The following is a 21,809-nucleotide window of genomic DNA, read 5'->3' as shown; positions in this document are numbered from 1 at the left end:
GTGAACCATGGTATTCTAATCTTTGAATGTGAAATGTTATCACATTAAAAAATCCATTAGAGAACTTTCAACCTTGTTCTTAGAATAAAAATGCAAATATGAATTTATTTTTTATCTGTACTGCTCTTTAAAGTAAATCTTAGCAAAAATGGAGTCCTGGTATCAGGTTAAAAAACAAAAGTGATCTAATACAGGCAAAGGCCATGTATGACTTTGCTGAAATAAAATTTGTTGTCGTAAGTATTTGAAATAAAAAAGACTATTCACCCTAAATATGTAGAACAAGATAGAAAGCCAGGTGCATTCTTATTCATGATGTTAATGATTCAGAAATAATGGTAACGAAACTCATGCAGGTGAAGTAAAGGACACTGATCAGAAGTGGTAATCTTTAGGAGATTTTGTATTCAATGATGATTTTTTCCTTCAATTTTCCAAGTACAAATTTTTTTCCACAGAAATAAACATCTTTTGAGCTCTGTTTAAGAGATCATAAAGCTGAAAAATTTCATCTCCACTTCATAGGAAAAGAGATAAACAAATATGCTAGCACCAAAATTCTTTTTTTTCCAAAAGAAAATCTTCAGATTCAACCTGATTATAGATGCCCCATCAGTAATACATCTCATCCCACCTAGATCTGCACCTGGTAACAATGCTTGATAAGCACAGCATATGAAAATCATTAAGAAAAGATTAATATATCGTTTATTGTAAGAGTCAGGGAGGCATGGAAGACATTTTAGAAACATTTCTATCTAAATGGAATTCTGAAGGGTTTTATCAGCTCACCAGAGTCAAGTTGTCCTTAGTATTTGACTTTTAGAAATACGTAGGCAAATCATAACTTCACCTTTATTTATATAGCAAGGATAAAAATTTATGTCATAATTTACTTTCTTAATTCAAACTTTGTGGTTTCTAGGTTGAATAGATGCTTTAACATTGAAATTTCAAGTAAAGATAAATTTTTTCCAACATTTTGCCTGCTTACTTTATCTTGATGTTTTATACACAATATTTAAGAAGTAGATAAAATGTAATGAGATTCAGAAAACCCAATAAAATGTCTGGTATTTAATAAATTGTAGCTTTTAATAATATCAGTTTTGGAAAAGTCCAATAATCAAATTAATTTGTTTTGGGGGGCATTGCATTGATAGGTTGATAATGTTTAAGGACTATAAATTAAATTTGAAAATTCTGCTTTCTTCAGAGCATCCAAACATCCTATGCAGCAATATAGTTTCAGTTGCATTGTTTTTCTCATTTTTGTTGTTGGTGGTCAGAATACACAGCTTTTAAGGAGAAACAGAAAACTATAAGTTTGTCTATGCCTTAGAGTGAAATTTTAAAGGTCAGATACACAATTTTATTATGCCAAAAGCTATTGACCTTGAACTAAAGCAATGACTAGTTATGGGAAGATAGGAATGAATTGCAGAAATCATGGTAGATGGTATTCCAAGAAAGGAATTTAAAATAATTCACATTTCTAACAACATTGATTGTAAACCCATTCTCATGTCATATTTAGCCATGTGTCCCTTAATGATGGGGATACATTCTGATTAATGTGTTCTTAGGCAATTTTGTTGTTATGTGAACATCATTGAGTATACTTACACAAACCTAGATGGTTAGGCCAATCACTTGAACTGGACTTTTTACAAAATCAAGAGCTGTGGCAAACACAAGATGTATGAGGCATAATGGGGCACAATTTTGCAGTAAGACAGTGAGCTTTTTTTTTTTTAATAAGTAGAAGGAGTATATGCTAAAATAGTAATAAATAGTATATTGTAGTAAATACATGACCCAGTAACATAGATATGCATTTTCATTATCAGGTTTGATTTTCTCTATGTAACTGCATGTGCTATACTTCCACATGACCAGCAGCACCAGAATAATACCTTGTGCTATGATGTTAAGATAACTGTGATGTTGCTAGGTGACAGAAAATTTTCACCTCCTTTGTAATCTCATAGGACTATAATACTTATTAGTGGGAAGATGTATTTAGAATTGACGAAATACAACATCCCAATGTATGCAAGAACTAGAAGAACTTCTCAGGGAACCACCAGGTTCTTAGAAGCATTCTTCTCCATCCAGAAAAACCATAATTTCCAAATCAGAAAAATCATAGTAAACATAACACTTCACTGGTCTCTGCCATGACTGTGTAAATGATGCTTTGATAGAAAGCTGCCAAATCATAAAAGCAGTGAATGCAGACCTACGAATTCCTAACCACAATGTGAATGTCTTTTTATTTTCTTATTTCACTCATGTTGCAGTAAATCTGACTCTCAGATTTCAATCACATGGGGAATGCTAGCTGCAAAGGAGCTTGGGATATAGTTTCAGCTGTCCTGTTTTTGCAGTGCAGAAAGACAAAATATAGAAGGTTAGAGTTTTCAAAGGTTGTTCACTAAGTCATATAAAATGTTGGAAGTGAAAATGGGTGCCTAAATAGCCATATTCCACATACTCCACTCTATTTTTACTATCAAGTATGTAGCTCATTTTGAATGAGGATGAGGATGTGTGGTAGGTAAACTATGGCCCTCTCCCCAGAGATGCCCACATCCTAAACCCTAGACCATGTGAGTACATATGTTAAATGCAAAGTAAATTTAAGGTATCAATAGAATTGAAGTTGTTTATCAGTTGATCTTAAAATAGGCAAATTATTCTAGGTGGATTGATAAAATCAATGAAATTGCAAAAGATTTCAAAAGTGGAAGAAAGAGACAAATGAAGAATATCAAAGGGGAATATAACTCTAAGTCAAATTGAGGTTTTACTGCTGGATTCAAGATGGATAAAGGGACCACAAGTTAAGAAATGTGGGCAGCCTCTAGGAACTGGAAAGACCAAAGAAATTGATTCTCCCCTATACTTCCAAAAGGAATACAGTCCTATTAACCACTTGATTTTAGCTGGTCAGGTCTGTATTAGACTTATGGCCTACTGAACTACAAGAAAATTAATTTTTTACATCATTCTAAAAAGTCACTGTGTGTTAAAATATTACAGTTGAAATAAAAAAACTAATTCAGGAAGTAAACATCATAAGCCTTTGCTTAGTCACCTTTCGATGCATGTTTGTCAAATGATTTACCATGTACAGGTGGTATTCTAGTTTCTTTAGAAAACCATGGTGGGGTCTATGTTCTCAAGGACCTCAAAGCCCAGTGAGAAATAGAGACAGGGGTAAAGAGAGTGCTGCAGTATATTGTGATTGATTTTATAATAGCAAAAAGTACTGATTCCAATTAGGAAGTTTCTAGAAAGCCATTTCTCTATGCAAACAATGCCTATTGTTGGCACTTTCTGAATTCTTACAGAGGCAAGGATAGGACAGAGTTCTGTTACCCAAGACAAAAAGAAAACTTGGTTTTATTTCCAAGCTGAGGTTTCAGATATTGGGCTAAATGATCTGAGAACAATAATATCATAACCTGTGTAATAGGCTTTCTCTTGAGTTCATGATCTAGCAAATAGAAGAACTTTTCCACAGCTTTTTAAAGGTGATGGATGTTTTGCCACACTATTTAAAAAACAGTGGTAGACATCATGTACTTTGAAACATCTGTGATGTGCTTAAACCTGTCCTTCTGAGCCAAGGCTTTGTGAGACAGTGTTTCAGTCAATGTCAATACTTCAGGATTCTTTCCTAGTACAAATCATTTTGAAAACTTGAGTCTATAATTGCTCCTCTACATTATTGTCATTGTGGCCCCCACTAAAGAATCCTCCCACCTCAATTTATATAGTTAAAATAATATGAATAGTAAGGGATGAGTAGCATCAAATCTGGAGAGCTAACAGACTGAAGGTACACCTACTGGAAAAGGACTTCTCCAATTGAAGCATCATTAGCTCCTTTTATGCTTGCTTATTCGAAAATCCAAATAATTGATCTGAATTTGACATGTGGGTTTTATTATTTTGATGGATTCTCATATGGGTTCTCTTTGATATGTTTGTTCATCATAGGTTCATAGAATATTCCATAAAAGTAATTATTCACCATAAGCTCACAAAATATAGATCAATGGCATATGTTTTAGTTTTTGGTTTTTTGTATCCATTTTTAGTACTGATGTCCAAAGTCCTAAAATTAAAGACTCTCAAAATTCAGGAGATTTCCCCTTATAGATGTGGGCTCAGACTAACCAGATCTTAATTTTGACTCAGGCTCTTTCTTCCTGGGTGACCTTGAGCAAAATTTACTTGTTTAATTATCATATATGCACAATGAGATTAAAAAGAATATATTCAAATATCCAGCAGGTACGTAAAAGGTGTTCAACATCACTAATCATCAGTGTTCCGTAATGAGATATCACTTTATACTTGTTAGGATAGCAATTGTTTTTTAAAAACTAATTATTATCATTGTCAAGGATATGAAGAAATTAGAGTCCTTACAAACGTTTGGTGGGAATGTAAATTAGTAGGACCATTATGAAAAACAGTATTACAATCTTTCAAACCATTAAAAATATGATGTTCATATAATCCCACAATTCTACATCTAGGTATATATATAAAGAGCGATCTCTACTCCTATATTCATTATGGTATTATTCACAATAGCTAAGACAATAGCCACAGTAGCCAATATGTCAAGTGGAAAGTGGATAAAGAAAATGTAGCGTATACACACAATAGATTACTATTCAGCCTTAAATAAAGAAGGCTCTCCTGCTGTGTGTAACAACATGGATGGGCCCAGAGGGTGTTATGCTAAGTGAAATGTCAGGCACAGAAAGACAAACACCATATGATTTCATTTCTATGTACAATCTAAAATAGTCAAACTCATAGAAGCAGAAAGCAGGATGGTGTTTGCAAGAGACTGGGGTGGGGAGAATGAGGTGGTGTTGTTTGCTTGAAGTATTTGTTGTGTCAAGTACAAAAGATACTTAAGAGGTCTACTTTATAGTATAGTGCCTATAGCTAATGTGTTGTATTGTGTGCTTTAATATCTACTAAGAGGACAGAGCTAATGTGAAGTGTTCTTAACACATGAAATAGTAACAGTAAAGAGGCTGGGAGGAAACTTTAAAAGATGATAAATACGTTCATGGTCTTCACGGTAGTGACAGTTTTATTGATATCTACTCATCCCCAAACTCATTGACCTGTATAATTGAATATGCATGGCTGTTTATATGTCAATCATACCTCAACAAAATGATTTTAAAAAGTATCTGTCTTAGAGAATTTTTGAGGATAAAAATAAGTAAATACGGAATTCTACTTAGAATTTTGCCTGTCATGTAATAAGCACTACTGTTTGTTTGTCAAATAACAGGAGATGAATTAAAATTGCCTCCATTGAAGATAATGTATTAAAATTCTGTAGCATTTGTTCTACTACTCTGTTCAAACAAATTAAGAGTATTTTCTTACAATCTCTCCAGTCATTCATTTAATGTGAGAAGCTGGTAAATGGTACCTCATAAAATGAATGCAGAATCTCAGGCTGCAGTTTAGTGGTGGAGTGCATGCTTAGCGTGGATAAGACCATGGGTTCAATCCCCAGAACACACACACACACACGAATTCGGTGTAAAAATGTTTGAACTTCACAGAACCTAGAGTTTAGTGACAGGTGCAGATATTACACAAAGGATTACAAGAGTAATGATTGCTTTGAAAGGGGAAGCACACAGGGTCTTGTCAGCAGATACATGATAGGATTTAATGAAATAAAATTGAAGGTAAAAGGTAAAAAAAAATCAGCAAATCATCCAAAATATAATCAAAATTCAGACACTGGCTATTCCATGAGGACTAAAGTACTGAGTTCATGACATGATATTAAGGTAGGTGTCATGATGAAATAGACTTTCTGACAAGTTCTTGTTATATTAAAACTAAATGTTTCTTATGCTACACTGAGCCTATTTTCTCAAGTATAAACTTTGGATACAGATCAGGATACAAACATTGTTAAAAATAAAAGGAAACCAGAATTTGCCTCTATTTCTCAGATAGTGATATTCTATTCTTTTAAAGAAATTTTGCAAATTTTATAGAAAAAAAAAACTTTTAAAGTAGCAGCTATTTAAGAAAAACAGATTTGGCTAGAGAAAAAATAACCATGGGCAAAAAGACAATTTAACCTAAACATTTTAACTATAATTTAATTTAATATATTATTATTAATTTAATATATATTATATAGTCATTAAATTTGAAAATTTCCAGTGAATTTAACAACTGGCAATTATGTAACCTCTAGTGGTGAGGTATTTTAAATATGCAATGAACTTTAAGAACAAATTGTTTATTCCTCTCCCATCAAGTAGATTTGAGAACAACTGCCCTTAGCTACATATATAATTAAGACTACACTATAAGAAGTCATTTCCAAATTTCTCACATGGATAGAAAAGCGAGCATCAATACTGAATAGCCTGATCCACTCATATTAAAAGGTAAGTATGAAATCAACTAAAATCACTATTCTACACAGTAGTTTGATTCTATTTCTCTTCAACAGTATGAATAATCAAGATTGATCAGGAAGCCTGGGCACAGTAGTACACACCCCAGCCTCTCAAGAGGCAAGAGGGTCACGAGTTCCAAGCCAACCTCAGCAAAGGAAAGGCACTAATCAACTCAGTGAGCCTCTGCCTCTAAATAAAATACAAAAAATAGGGCTGAGGATGTGGCTCAGTGGTTGAGTGCCTCTGAGTCCCTGAATTCAATCCCAGATACAAAAAAAAAAAAAAAATGTTAAGGAAGGACCACTTCTACTGGGCAATGTTCCACATCAAAGAGGAGAACACACTCCAGCTGGTAGAGGCAATAAGAAATTCGCTACAGGGTGTAAAATGCTTCACTGAATCACTAGGATGGCTGGGGAAACAAAATACAGATACAAGATTGTGCTTTCAAGAAAGACTTCTAAAGCTTCAGTAGAGAATGGGCAAACAAAGCAACCACATTGCCTATGTTCAGAAAGTCACACATTGAATGACAAACTGACTTTGTATGTGTTTCCTCTCGATTCACAGATCACCATTGCAACTAGGATGGCTCCTCCATGACTGAGACAGCACAGTTCCTGCTTTCAGCTTTTGAATCATGCAATAATGGGAATGGTCAAAATACATGTCCTTCTGATGTTGCCCATTGGATAGTGGTAGCTCTGCTAAACTGTTCTGAAAAGATATAAATATGTAATTAAATAAGAAAATTTAAAATCTTCATAACACTGCTCACAAGCAGAATCCTTGGAAACATCAAATGTGCAGCTTCTTCCACATTTTCCACTTTCCAGTAATGCATAGAGATATTTCCAAACTTCTTTGAAATCTTTCTTGGAAATAAATATAGAAATTTTTCAGTATCTGCAGTTCAGAAAATGTCACTACCAAGAAGTACAAAATAATGTAATAAACCAGCTCCCCAAATCACATATTTCCATGCTGCAAGTTTTGCTGTTTTCTAGGAGATTAGTGTGTTTAATCTAATAGATATACCTTCTAAGCAATCTGAGCCATTTACAACCAATTCTTGTGAGAAATCATGAAGAGGAAAAATTGTCCTGTCTCAGAAAATTTATCCAAATCCATTGTTTCTCAATACAGACAGAGTTTAGATGGATGAATAATGGCTACAGGTGATAATTTTTCTATCATGAAATAATTCGCTAGGTAAAAGCCCACATTAGTGAAGTAAACATGCTCTACAGGGTCATGGAAAACATAAATATTTTACATCCTGTAGCTCTGCATATCCTGAAATGCTGCACTCAAAGTATAGCCAAACTAGGTGACAGCTATTTCCTGTTGGCTATATTTTGAATGTTGAATTTCCCCTAAAGGCCTGTATGTTAAAGGTTTGCTCATTCACCAGTTTGTGGTGCTTATTGAGAGTGGTGGAGCCTTTAAGAGGTGAAAACTAGAGGGAGAAAGTTAGGTAATTGGGGGTGTACCTTTGGAGAAAATGTTGGGATCCCACACCCTTTATGTTCTCTCTCACTTTCCGCTGCCATGAGGTGAGCAGTTTCCTCTACCAAGTGTTTTCACCATGATACATGGCCAAAAACAATAGAGTCAACTGATCATGAATAAAAAGTTCTGCAAATGTGCCCCAAAACAAACCTTTCATCTCAATAAATTTTTTATCACCGATATTCTGTCACAACAAAAAGCTGAGTGGCTTTTTGTAATGAAATAGTGAAGGGGAACTTGCCTTTGATACCATTAGGTCCAGATCGTATAATGATGTATACCAATTCCTCTCACATTCCACTGGTAAGAAGGTAGTACATTTGACTGTTTCCAGCTGTAATAGAATCAGAAATGTAGTCTATTGGACACATCTATAAATTTATGAATCCACAAAAAGTAGGGAAGAGATATGGATGGAACCATAGAATGGGAACAGATGGGAATGGAAGGAGATTTGTTTTAGTGGTGGCTCTAAAGTTTATGTTAAAAATCACATGTTGATCTGCCATCAATGTTTATATATATATATATATATATATATATATATATATATATATATAGAGAGAGAGAGAGAGAGAGAGAGAGAGAGAGAGAGAGAATTTTTTAAAATATTTGTTAGTTTTTGGCAGACACAACATCTTTGTTTGTATGTGGTGCTGAGGATCGAACCCAGGCCACACGCATACCAGGCGAGCGCGCTACCGCTTGAGTCACATCCCCAGCCCTCAATGTTTATATTTAAAAATTATTTAGTTTGTACTTTAACTTCTTTATTGGGTATCACCTGATTGGAAAAATAATTCATAACTGGAAGCTTCTTACCAATAATTAGCGATAATTTTTTTCTTTCTCAATTTCTGTGCAGTATGTTATAGGCAGAATTGTAAGATACCCCTAATATTCTCATCTCCCTGTGTACACACCTTGAGTGACAATGTGTGGATATGATGGATTTCAATCCTGTTACTAAATTATATTAAATGGTAAAGGCAAAGGCATTGACAGATAGAATTAAGATACCAAATATGTTGATTTGGAGTTAATAAAAATAGACATAATTCTGAATTGTATTATTTAATTTAGAAAGAAACTGAGTCTTTCACGGAAAGAGATTCTCCTGATAGCTTTCAAAAAGTAAGCTACCATTTTACTGTCAATGAATTGGACATAATTTTTCTTTGCTCATAAATGAATTCATGACCCATGTAACTCCACATTATGTACAAACACAAGAATGGAATCCTAACTAGAATTTACTCTATATTGGGTTTTACTCTAAATATGTAAACATGTCAAAATACACTCTACTGTCATGTATATATAAAAAAAGAAAATAAAGAAAAGCAAAAAAAAAAAAAACAAAAAAAAACAAAAAAAACAAAGCTACCTTATTTTGAGAAATGTACACCATGTGGCAAGGTCCAGAGCACAGTTTGTAGGAGCCGAACATGGTTCTGTTCTATAGGTAGCAGGAAAGCAGACTCTGCCATCATGAAAGCACAAGGAAATTAATTCTGCCAACAACTACTGAGTTTGGAAGAGGACCACTGATGAACCTCAGATGAGTTTTCAACCTTGATGGGTTGAAATCTTAATAGTAGCTTGTGAAATTCTGAGCAGGGGATCCAGCAAGACTATGGCACATGGAAATGTGAGGTAACAGATGGGTATTATTTCAAGCCACTAACTTTGTAGTATTTTTATGTAGTAATATGAACTAATATTATTCAACCTTAAAAAGAATAAAATCCTGCCATTTGTAATAACATGGATGAACCTGAAAGACATTATTCTAATTGAAATAAACCCAATGTACATAAGGATAAACACTACATTATTCCATTTATCTAAGAAATCTAAAATAGTCAAATTCATAGAATCCAAGTGTAAAATATTGGTTTCTGGGGGCTGAGGTGGGGAATAGGAAGATGTTGGTCAAAGATACATGCACAGTTGTGGTATTGCAAGCTAAGTAAGTCTGAGAGATCAACTGTGCAGCAGAGTTCCTACAGTTACCATTACTGTATTGCAAACTTGAAAATCTGGTGAAAAAGTAGATTTTGTCCCAAGTAGTATCACCACAAAAAAGTAAGTATATAAGCAATAAAGAGGAAATTTTTAAGATAATGGATGTGTTTATGACATTGATTATAGTGATGGCTTCACGGACAAACTTTTATTCAAATTCACCAAGTGGTATGCATGAAATATGTATATTTTATTTTAACTATGATTTAATACATCAATTTTAAAAATAAACTAATACATACAGAAAAAGATTTTATAAACACTTCCACATGTACATAGTTTATGTATATTTTAAATGCAGCATTTTATTAAAGTCAATAAACATAAGGGAAATAGAGAAACCACGATATTTATTAATTTTGGTGTATCTTCATAACCCATGTCATAGTCTAAGGAAATTTTTAATTGCTTCATACATTTCAAATATATCAATACCACAGCCTTGGAGGTATAAATTTAGTACATACAGTTTGCCAAACATGTATAATATATAACAATGAGCAGACCAATTTTTCATTAAGTCACCTAATCAAGCTAACTCTGTTTAAAATATTTAATATCATTTTTAATTCAAATGTAGATATGAACTATGACATTTCAACTCTTATCTCACTTATGATTTCCAATGATTAGATAAACCCACAGTTAGCTAAAACATAGAGTGTCACCATTAGTTTTACAAATTAATTAATGAATCATACTTATCAAAACTTCTTCCCATACAACTTGTGCTTTTCATTAATGGGCTCTTAGGAGTAATTAAGGTATTTTTCAGTATTCAAAAGATTGAAAAGAACATGTCATTAAGTGAAAATTATCATCATTTGAATTGCCCCACACTATTTCTGATTTAACAACAATCTAATAGGACTTTAAATACCACATTTTCTAATATAGCTATTTACCCTTAACAGAAATATGTTACACCTAAAGAAGCAACAATTAAGAGATTTTCTGAAATCAATACATAGAATTGCTTACTTGTTTGATGTCCCTTCAGAGTTTTGCATTCTTAGGTAATGCATATCATTTTAAGATTCAGGATGGGTGAGAGTTACACCTTCTTTGATAAAATAAGACAAAATGTGCATTTTGAAAGCACATTTCATTTTCATGTCGATGGCCCAATCTCAGGTTAATTTCACCTGTTAAAAATCACCTATAGGATTTTTTCTTGTTAGAATATACATGTTTAAACAACGTACTTTGGTGAATACTGAAATAAAAATAGTGAAGCAGTCTAACACACTAACACAAGTTCAATATATACATTGTAATTATAATAATACCATATATATTCTTCCTAAATGTTCTCTGGAAATCAAAACAAATGCAAGCTGTGACAATCTTCTCATAACTTTTTTCTTTCATATGATTAGTATTCTATAATCATACCATGATGAACTTTAAACAATTTCATTTACCATACACATTGGTTATTTCAATCAACATATCAGAAGAAACCAAGAGTTTGGGGTATATAAATCTGAAAGTCTAATCTTTTTTCATCCTTCATATTTCTCCCCAACTCAGGGACAAAAAAAAACCATGCACTTGGGGCTGGTGATTAGCTCAAGTGGTAGCGCACTCACCTGGTATGTGCAGGGCGCTGGGTTCGATCCTCAGCACTACATAAAAAAATAAAAGATGTTGCGTTCACCGAAAACTAAAAAAAAATAAATATTAAAAAATTCTCTTTCTCTCTTTTTTTTTTAAAAAAAATGCACTTAATTTGTCTCATTCTCAATTTAGTTTAGGTAAAGAGGTGCTCAGGAACATGCCCATTACAACTAACTCTGTAAGGACATAGCCAACATCCTAAGAATTTTCCTCTGATATATGCATGCCCATATACACCCACAGGAGCAGATGCTTCTAGGTTCTTTCAGAAGATATTTTATCTTTCCACATTTCTACAATGCCATAGTGAGATTGTGTCTTTGAATAATGAGATGAGGAAATCCCCTGTCATCTTGTTTTCTTTCTTTGGCTTTATTTTTATTATAAGAGACCTGCCAATATTATTGTTTTTTTCACTGTGATAATATTCAGTTAATCTTTCTTATCCTTTTCAGTTTTAGTTCATAGGTTTTTATGTGAGACTGTAGTGAGTTATTCTAGCTAGGTATTTGGTTATATCAACATATATCTTTCTTTTTCAACTTTTTTTCTCATTCAATTATCAGAAGGAAAGATAAATTTCTTGTCTTTTCAGTTAGTACACTTTTGTGACTATTGAAAAATATATTTTTTTTCAGTTTGCAAAATTTAAGGTCAGCTTTAAAATAATTTTCTACTGCTAGAGCTATATTTAATATTAAACACTTTGTAATAAGAGCCAAAAAAAAAAAAAAAACCCTGTCAAACCTTCATATATGTGACTCACATGTAAACTTGAGCAAGACTCACTTAACTTTTCTTTCTCCTTCAACAAAGTAAAGGAACAGAGTGATCTCAAAACTCCTTAGATGGGCTGGGGATACCGCTCAGTTGGTAGAGTGCTTGCCTGTGTGTACAAGGCCCTGGGTTAAATCCCCAGCACCCCAAAAATAAATAAGTAAAAATTTAAAAAACTCCTTAGAACTCTGATGTTTCTAAATTCTTAATACCTATTTTTTTCTCTAATGCATCAACTTCAGAAACCTTTCCTGATCCCTTTATCATTAATTGAAATTATTTATTCAGAATTATTTACACAGTAATATTAACATCCACTTATATTATGGAAAGTTATTAAAGTTTTACTTTTATTAATGCAGAACACATAGCATAAGGTAGAATGTTTAGGGATAGTTATATCTTTGTTTCTTTATATTCCTGAAATTCCTAATGCCTAGGATTTCCTGGTTAGGAGTTTATAATGCTGAGATCTGGCATTTTTATTTCATTGCAGAATCAGAATATCTGCAATTTGCAATGTTTGTTTACCCTTATATAACCCAATCTTCCCTTTGCAGTAGATAAGACTTCCTATAAAGGTCTGTTCCTGGAGAAAGACCAAATGATTTTAGACTTAAAATCCAGCATGCTGCATGCCATGTGAATAGTGTTTCTGCTCATTCAATACCCACAGCCAGTGCTGGTTTGAGGTAGGTGACTTTGCTGACTCAGTTTGCATGAATAAACCATAAAGAAAGTTGTGCATATTGTACCAGTAAACTCTGAATTTCCCAAAGCATGAGAAGGAATTTCCAACATAATTTTTTAAAAAAGGATAAAGAGTTCATGGGAGGGAAAGAAAGAAAAAGAAAGAAAGAAAGAAAGGTGGAAGGAAGGAGGGAAAGAAAGAGAAATCCACAGAATGAGAATTAATATAAAAGAGCAGAGAAGAAGATGAGCACGAATAAAAAAAAAGGGGGGGGATCATTTAAGGCAAGACTTTTTTCGAGTCAAATATCTTCAGGACTAACTCCTACTTGCCCCACATCAAGAACCAATTCTTCCCACTGGCATGCATAAAATAAGGTTTGCTGCCAGCACAGTACTTAATGACCTCAGAACTAGAAGCTCAGCAAGACAGGAGTGAGAGCAGTTACTGTACCATAACAAAAGAAACTTTTTATTTTGGAAAGGCAGCCAGGTTACAGAACATGTATTTATGACAGATTATTAAGCAGTAGAAATATTTTTGAGATGTAACATTTATGTCTATATAAAGATGTGATAAAGGCACCTGGTTTTCTAGATTTAAAAAAATTGTCCATGAGTTTACCCAAAAACTACGACTATACTCAAAACTGTTTCTGGATTTTCAACATTAGTAGTAGAGGCTTGACCTCTTATCTTCACCCCACGCAAGCTGCAAAGGATTTCAAATCCAACATTGACCATACAATTTTATAGGACCATTTAAGAGCTCCTTTATTTAGAAATAGGTTCAAAAAGGAGTATTTTTGCAAGACTATAAATGAAATATGGACAAAAGGAAAAAATAAAGGGTTGCAATTTATCTCTCTTATCTTACAGAGAGAGGAAATTCAGATAGGTGAAACAACTTCCCAAAGCAATACAATAAGGTAGAGCAGGTACATGTGGATATTTTTCCCCTATCACAGCAATTTCTCAACTTCAGGTGTAAATTGTAGGAGCTGAAATGTTATATTGCATGATAAATAGATACATTGTGATATAAATTTCTCAAGCAAAAAGAGATTGCTTTTCTGTGACTCACAGTATCTTTTCTCCACACTCCCTAAGGCCTAAACTTATTTTTTCCTCTAATAGTATATCAACATTACATTAAATATGCTCTCAGGTTATGTGATTTCCACTTACCAGTTGAGAACTGAAAGTCTTTAGAGATTAGAAAATGTATCTGTGCAAAGATAGAGATGGTGGTAAACCAGAACAAGAGCATAAATTCAAATACAGAGTGCAAAACCGAACCGCAATACCTTGTTTTATTTATATAAAAACATAAGCTTGGGAATTGTGTGCAATAAATTTGGAGTACAAAAATCTGTATTTAGTTCTATTTCATTTCTTTTCACTTTGCACCTCTGCCCATTAGATGTTGAGTTGTTGGGGCACAACATCCATGCTATTCTCACATTCTATGTCATTGTCTTTCTCAGCACACAGTTAGAATGCAGTTCCCAGCCTGCTTTGCATTTGAAGGAGGCTGGGGTCTTGAGTTCTAGCCAACGATGTGAGTAGAAATGATGTGCATTATTTCCAGATCTTGTCCATAAAAATATTTTGCCAAGTGATTTTTCTGTGATTTTCCCTTTTTTGTTGGCTTGATACAAATTAGCACAATGATCTACAAGATTGAGATAGAATAGCAAGATAAAAGGAGGCAGAGTACCAAGAACACTCATTGGATGAAAACCATTTGTCATGTGGAACACCAAGGTTGGACTTTAGGTAAGAAATATGCTTTCATTCTTCTGTCTGTGACATCATACCCTTTCCTGTATGTTCATTAGAGTCACTAGCTTTACACTATCTAATATATGATTTAACTGGCAAGAATCACATTTTCTTACCATAACAGAAAAAGTGCATCAAAAATATAGAACTACTGCTTAAATCATTTATGTTACCAACACAGTTTAAACATAGGGATTCCACCCAGAGTGTGTACCTCAGTGGGACTGGTGATCCACCACTCCTACTCCTCATCCTAAATCACTCCTTATAATGACATTTGGTGCCAATGGGAGTATTTAATGTTGTAGAAAATATCCAGCTATGTTCAGATATCCCAATTGAGACCTCACATCTTCTGAGATACAATTTATATTTCTCAGAACCTTTCAACCTCTTAATTCAGAGCACCATCTTTCTTAATATGGGATTCCATGTCAGTAGTGATAATGAGACAAAAGGGAACAATGACATCCCTTTTGGAGTGAAGGGAGAGTTTCAGCTTCTTAATCCCTCTCAGTGGGTGGATATGGACACTGATTCAACTTTATGAGTTGGTGTAATCTCCAGCAGTTCAAGTATGTCTTCTTTTTTTTTTTTCCTACTTAAAGGGACTTCAAGTCTGTCTCTGAATGATGCACATCTTGAATTTTTTTCCATATAATATAGGTGGAAATTGTCTATAACCTTAATATATGCACTGTGAGCTTTTGCATTAAAAGTCTAGCAAAATGATTATTAAGTGATTACTAAGGGATACACAATCTATTAAGTTAAAAGAAATATTTAACAACCACATAATCTATCAGTAATTAAGCCTTATTGGCTTAGCCTCAAAACTATTTAAATTAGTTATAGCTCTTCCCCATAGCACAGGGATTCGAACGGGGATAGAAAGTGGAGTTAGCAAGCATTTCCATTCTTTCTCCAGGACAATAATTCTTACTATTTACCTGAGTCTATCCAGTGAACTCTCTAAATCAATTAAACATTATTCAAAGTGTGGGTAAGACAAAAATTGTTTCACCTTATAAAAAATTGTATATAATACATATATATGTATATATTTATACACACAAACACACTCATGTTAGCATATTTTAAGAAAATATTACTGAACCAATAGATTTTCTTCATTTTATCTTCTGCTGCTTTAATGTTAACAGTTTTTTTTTTTTTTTTTTAAAAAAAGAAGGTTTTCATCTTGGGGGATATCTGATAATAATGTCTCTTCGCTTTGAATTAAATTTATTGCAGGGAGTAAAATAGAGTCTCCATAGACAATTAAATGATTCAGTAATTGGAAAGAAATAGGAATTTTCATCCTAATTGAGAAGTGTTCCAAGCATATATAAATGAGGACAGAAAAGAACTTGGGAAAAGTTTAAGGATATAGTTAAATGGACACTGTTTTAGAAACAATTAAATGCGTCTTGTAATCTTGACACTTTCTGAGGATGAAGTGTAAATCAACTCCTGAATTTCAGCACTAAACAACATAAAACATGGCAAAGAGGATTCCTTTAAGATTCAGATACTCAAGAGTAGTTATGCAATATTTTAGTTTAAATACATATGCCTAATAGTTTATCTGAATTATTAAATTACCATGTTTACCAACCAAGAGGAAAATATGCTGAGAGTGAAGTAAAAACTAAAAACTAAAATTGGTGTAGTTCAAAATGTGATCTAAAAATGTCTATATGTGATTTATGCATTCTAATACAATAAGGTAATTTTCTTGGCACCTACTTAACAGAACAATGGGATCTAGTGATGGGGCTTTTGTTATTATCAGAGACCTTGATCTGATAACAAAAACTTTTATTTAACAAAGTTGCTGTATAACAAAAGAATAGAAATCATAAAAATAAAACTGATAGTCTAGTGTTATGGGCCTTGGCCCAGAGACTGGTGTTAACTCACAGTTTCAGAGTAAAAGGCTTCCTGTTTCTCTGAACTGCTATGGTCATGATGAACATGCTGTGTTCTGACAGCCATGATCTAAGCTCTTCAGAGCCGCAGAGGCAAAATCAGCTATGAGCTCTGCCACATTTCTCTCAGTTCTAGTGCTCTCCCAAAACATAAAAATATTTTGGCTCAGCCTCCCTAAGAGTAATTCCGGGTGGATTGCTAAACATTTCTTCAGGCAATTGGGGTACTGCATGTCTGGGGATAATGCAAAGGGACTCTATGTCTCTTAAAAGGAGTTAATTATACTTTTGTGAGATAATGATACCCATCACCAACTGAAATCTCTAAGGTTTGAAGGGATTTTGAACATTCAAGGAGTCCACATCCTTTCTGATTCATGAGTCTCTTCAGGTTCAAGGAACTCAGTATTTCTCAAGAGAGTAAACAGTGTCCTGCAACAGCTGCAAAAGAAAAAAGATCATTCCTTATATTGCACTCAGTTACTTCAGTTTAGTTTCATAGTACAAACCACCTGGTACAATTTCTTATAAAGTGGTCTATAAACCAACACAACAAATTTGTTCTTTATGGAAGCAATAATAATCTTAAGTTAATTTCTTTGATGAACCTAAACTTGTCTCTTTAAAACTATATAGCATCCCATTTATAAGATATTTAATACAAATGAATAATTTTGCCTACTGAAAATAAAAGGTGATTCCAACAAATTGATATCACTTTTCATCCTATACCTTTATAAACCCAACAGTGACTACAATAGGGAACTTCAGGGATTTTCAAATGTTACCTGTCTTTATTTCAAAATATTGCTAATTGATAGACTGGATATTTAATATAACCATTCATAAGATGTAGCTTTGCAATTTTGGATGCCATCTGCCATAGGCAGAGCAGAACAGAAACACAACTTCTTATCCAAACTTTTACATTTTAAACACAGTTCAAATTAGCTTGTTGGAAACTCCAACAACTGCCAACTCATAAATATCCCACTGTTGATTAAAACGAATACTCTTAAATATATATATATATATATATATATATATATATATATGCAACTAAACAAAATTTCATAAAGCATTGCAGAATTTTACATGTTCCACATTTCACTAGATTTTATCATGTTGAGGTTTTATCATGGATCATTACTCCAACCTGTGTCAATATGTTAGAGTTAAAATATTCTCAAACATAACATTTACTATTTTCTTATTGTAATATCAATACATTTTCTATGTACAGATGCTGTATCTTTACCCATATTAATTTTAAAAAGGAAAAAGGAAGAACCATAAGAGCATCTGTAGAAAGAACTATACATCTCAGTTTTGGAATGGAAATCTAAATTTGAGACTAAAGCCAAGAGTGCCAGAGAGAAGCCTCTGATCCAGGAGAAAACCATACAATGACTATATCCAGCAAAGGCTAGTGAGCAGACCCAAGAGAGAATATAGTTGTGCCAAATAAAGACCACCTTTTGTGTGAGTTTCAGAGAATTGTTTGTAAGGAAAGCTGTTTGTAATGGAAACTACATTCTAAATGGAATGTAGTTGAATCAGAGAGATTGATTTCAGTAGATGATGGCACCCATAGGAGCCACGGTAATGGGACCGGGAGTAGTTCTACTAAGTTGGGAATTGGCATAGTCAAAGACATAAGAAAAAAAGTAGCTAGAGAGAGAGAGAGAGAGAGATGTTTTCCCCAAGATCAGGCTGCTTATTCTCTACCAAGGAAATTCCTTTAGTGATTATTTTAATCTAGCTCACTTTTGCTGTAGGTGATACACAGCCACTTCCTAAAGAAATCCCTCTTCTCTTACCAAGGTTTGCTTTTTCATTTTCAGCCCAACTATTAGTCTTTTCAGCAAAGAAGGCAAAAGTAATTAGCAACTGAACAGCTATTCAAGAAATTGTGTAAAAAGCTTCCAATCATGAATTTATAGTTCTATTTTATTTACTAGATTTCATCTCAGACATTTCATTTGTATAAATATTATATTGATTTGCATATGTAACAAACTTCTTCATATATATAATAAAAAAGGTACAAAGAGTGAACATGCAGATGCTATAGAAACGCCCTCCCACACGTATACATATAAATGATTCAATATGATTTTCTAGATCATCCAGAGTTCACTATTAATTTATACACAGGAGAACTTTGGCAATTTTTAAGACAATTCTTATAAAACAGAAAATAATGCATACAGCTTAATCTTTATCTTGTCATTGAATAAGAAAGAGTCAACAAGATTAAAGAAAGTTGTTACTCATAAATGATAGCCATCATTAAGTTAGTCTGTACAAGAGAATCTTAAGGCCAAATGAGGTTTAGATACCTATTATTCAGCCAAATTTTCCCAGCCACAGGGAAAAAAATAAACAGTGAGTTAGAGACCAACAGGATATGAATGAGCAGGTTAAATGAACTCATTAAAGCAGAAACTGGGCAGAAATAAAGAGCACATAGAACACAAGAGCAGCATTTGTACTCGGAATGAGCTGAACTGGAATTCAACCAGATGAAGAGCATGGCTAATTAAGGACATTTAAAAAAGGGTTTCTATAAAATCATGTCAATGGTGCATACAGGAACTTCATCAAGATACATAAATGACTTCCCTCTCATCCCGGCAAAACATATAGGCCATTAATAATAAAGTCTATGACTTTTTGAACAATTATAGACATCCTCAGCAATGTCTTGGCATTTAAAATGGCCTTGAAGCTGAGCATAGTAATACCTATAACCCTAGCTATGACCAGGAAATTGAAAGTTTGAGGTCAGCAACAGCAACTTAGCTAGACTCCGTCTCAAATTAAAAAAAAAAAATAATAAAATGGTGCATCTCAGTGATAGAGCACTCCAGGGTTCAATCCTCAGTACAACAACAACAATAATAATAATTTGAAAATAAAAATGACCTTCATTTGTCTAAAGAACCATCTTTCACTCTACCTTCATTGAATAGGAAATAAAATTCCCCCAAAGCATTTTCCACCTAGTTCAGTAGGAGGGTAACACTGAGCATAACTGATAATTGTCTTATTTACTCTCAGGCAAATCTGGAAATTTTCTCATCTTTTTTATGAAAATGGAGAGTTCCCACAGGAAAAGTTAATGGACTGATGACCCTGCTCCATCACAGGTTGTAGCATATTAATTCTCAAATTACCCAGATTGTTAGTTCTGAACATGCAAAATGTTTTAGGGTCTTCATAAATTACTGAGACACTAGGGAGTTCAGAGGTGATGGGAATAAGGCGTAAGTAATTAATATATCCAAACTAAACTATATAACCTAGTTTTTAATAAGGCCAAAAACAAGCCTCTCCTTTCTCATGTTCTAGAGAAAGAAGTATGCTTGCTTAAAGAATTGTCCTTGGAACTTCTAAGAAAGGGAAAGAACTACCTAATACCAATCATATGAATCACCATACACTGTTCTAAATGACTGCTTCATATGAAAAGGGGAAATGAATGGTCTACTAAAAGTTTTGTTTTTTTTAATGTGAATAACCAAAAATATTCCACATTTAACAGAAAACTATGTATATATTGTTTTATGGAAAATATGATATCAATGCTAAAAAAAGAGAATGTCTCCACCTCTCTCTCTCTCTCTCTCTCTCTCTCTCTCTATATATATATATATATATATATATATATATATATATATATATATATCTTTAATAAATCTTAGAGAAATGTAGGCTGATGGCATGGTTTAATATTAGTATATTCAAATTTCCTTGGATTAAGTCTTCAGAGAGGCAATCTTGCTTATTGCACCATAACATATAGTTGAAGTGGCGACATCCCTATCCCTTCATACAACAGAAAATATTCTGTGCTTTACAGACAAAATAGATGAGGTCTTTTGTATTATTAAGCTGAAGCTAAATTATAAAAGGGGTCAAAATCAAAGGAGTGCTAATGTGTTTACAAGGACAGCAGACCCCTCAGATTCAGAAGAGATCATTCAACATAGAGTCTGTACCCAGTTCTGTCTTTTCATTGAATCTCATCATAAGCTATCATTTCCAGTGAAACCTCTGTGCCTTCAGGTAGTCTTAACAAATATGATTTTTTTAAATTTATGAAAGAGGTTATTTTTCTTTTCTGTTGTATTTTTTTTTTCTTTCCTTCCAGTTTCACGCTAAGAAACAAACAAAACAATCAAGGGTCAAGAGAGCATCTCATCTCAATTCTGTACATTAAGAAATGGATTTTGTTTTTCTTTACAAACACTGTATAGTAAACAATTACAAAATATTATCTCCTAGAACACATACTGTATTCATATTCATGCAGAATAAGAATAGGTTAAGAGGTATTTATAAGTGCCTGAAATCTTGTCAATTTAACATAGTGTTATGAATCAAGTTTGTGGATAAGATTTTGCCCAGCTCTAGGACTCAGTATCAAGTGACTGATTTTTTTGGTTTCTTATATTCAAAAGTGGGGCAAAAAATGGATGCAATTATTTTCATAAAAAGAGGAAATGATTCTTGACTATTGGTGCATAGTCATAGTGCTACAATAAACATGGGAGTGCAGATGTGTCTTCAATATACCAATGTCATTTCTTTTAGATATATACCCAGTAGACTGAATGCTGGATCTTGGTGTAGTTCTATTTTCAATTGTTGGTGAATTTCCTTATATTTTACATAATGCAAAATGAATAGAGTTTGACATAAAACCAAACACAAGATAAAATCCATCCTTCTATTAAGCATGCAACTCCATTTGCAAGGAAAAGTTAGCAGATGATAGCTTAATCCACTATTTGTGAGCCTGCCTCCAAATTCTTAGAACAACTTTCCCACAGAACAATAAAATAGACCTGAGAGGGATTTTCATGGAATGTATGCTGGTTTGGTATGTGCTAATGCTGTCACAGAAGGAAGGTCCCATTTGAGGTTTTCTCCCTTGACACTCTTCTCTATTGCCACATTCCCAAGCTCTGGTGTAACCATCCTAAAA

The sequence above is a fragment of the Callospermophilus lateralis genome, chromosome 8, assembly GCF_048772815.1.
Source record: "Callospermophilus lateralis isolate mCalLat2 chromosome 8, mCalLat2.hap1, whole genome shotgun sequence".
In the NCBI taxonomy this organism is placed as follows: Eukaryota; Metazoa; Chordata; class Mammalia; order Rodentia; family Sciuridae; genus Callospermophilus; species Callospermophilus lateralis.
This window is presented reverse-complemented; position numbering follows the sequence as displayed.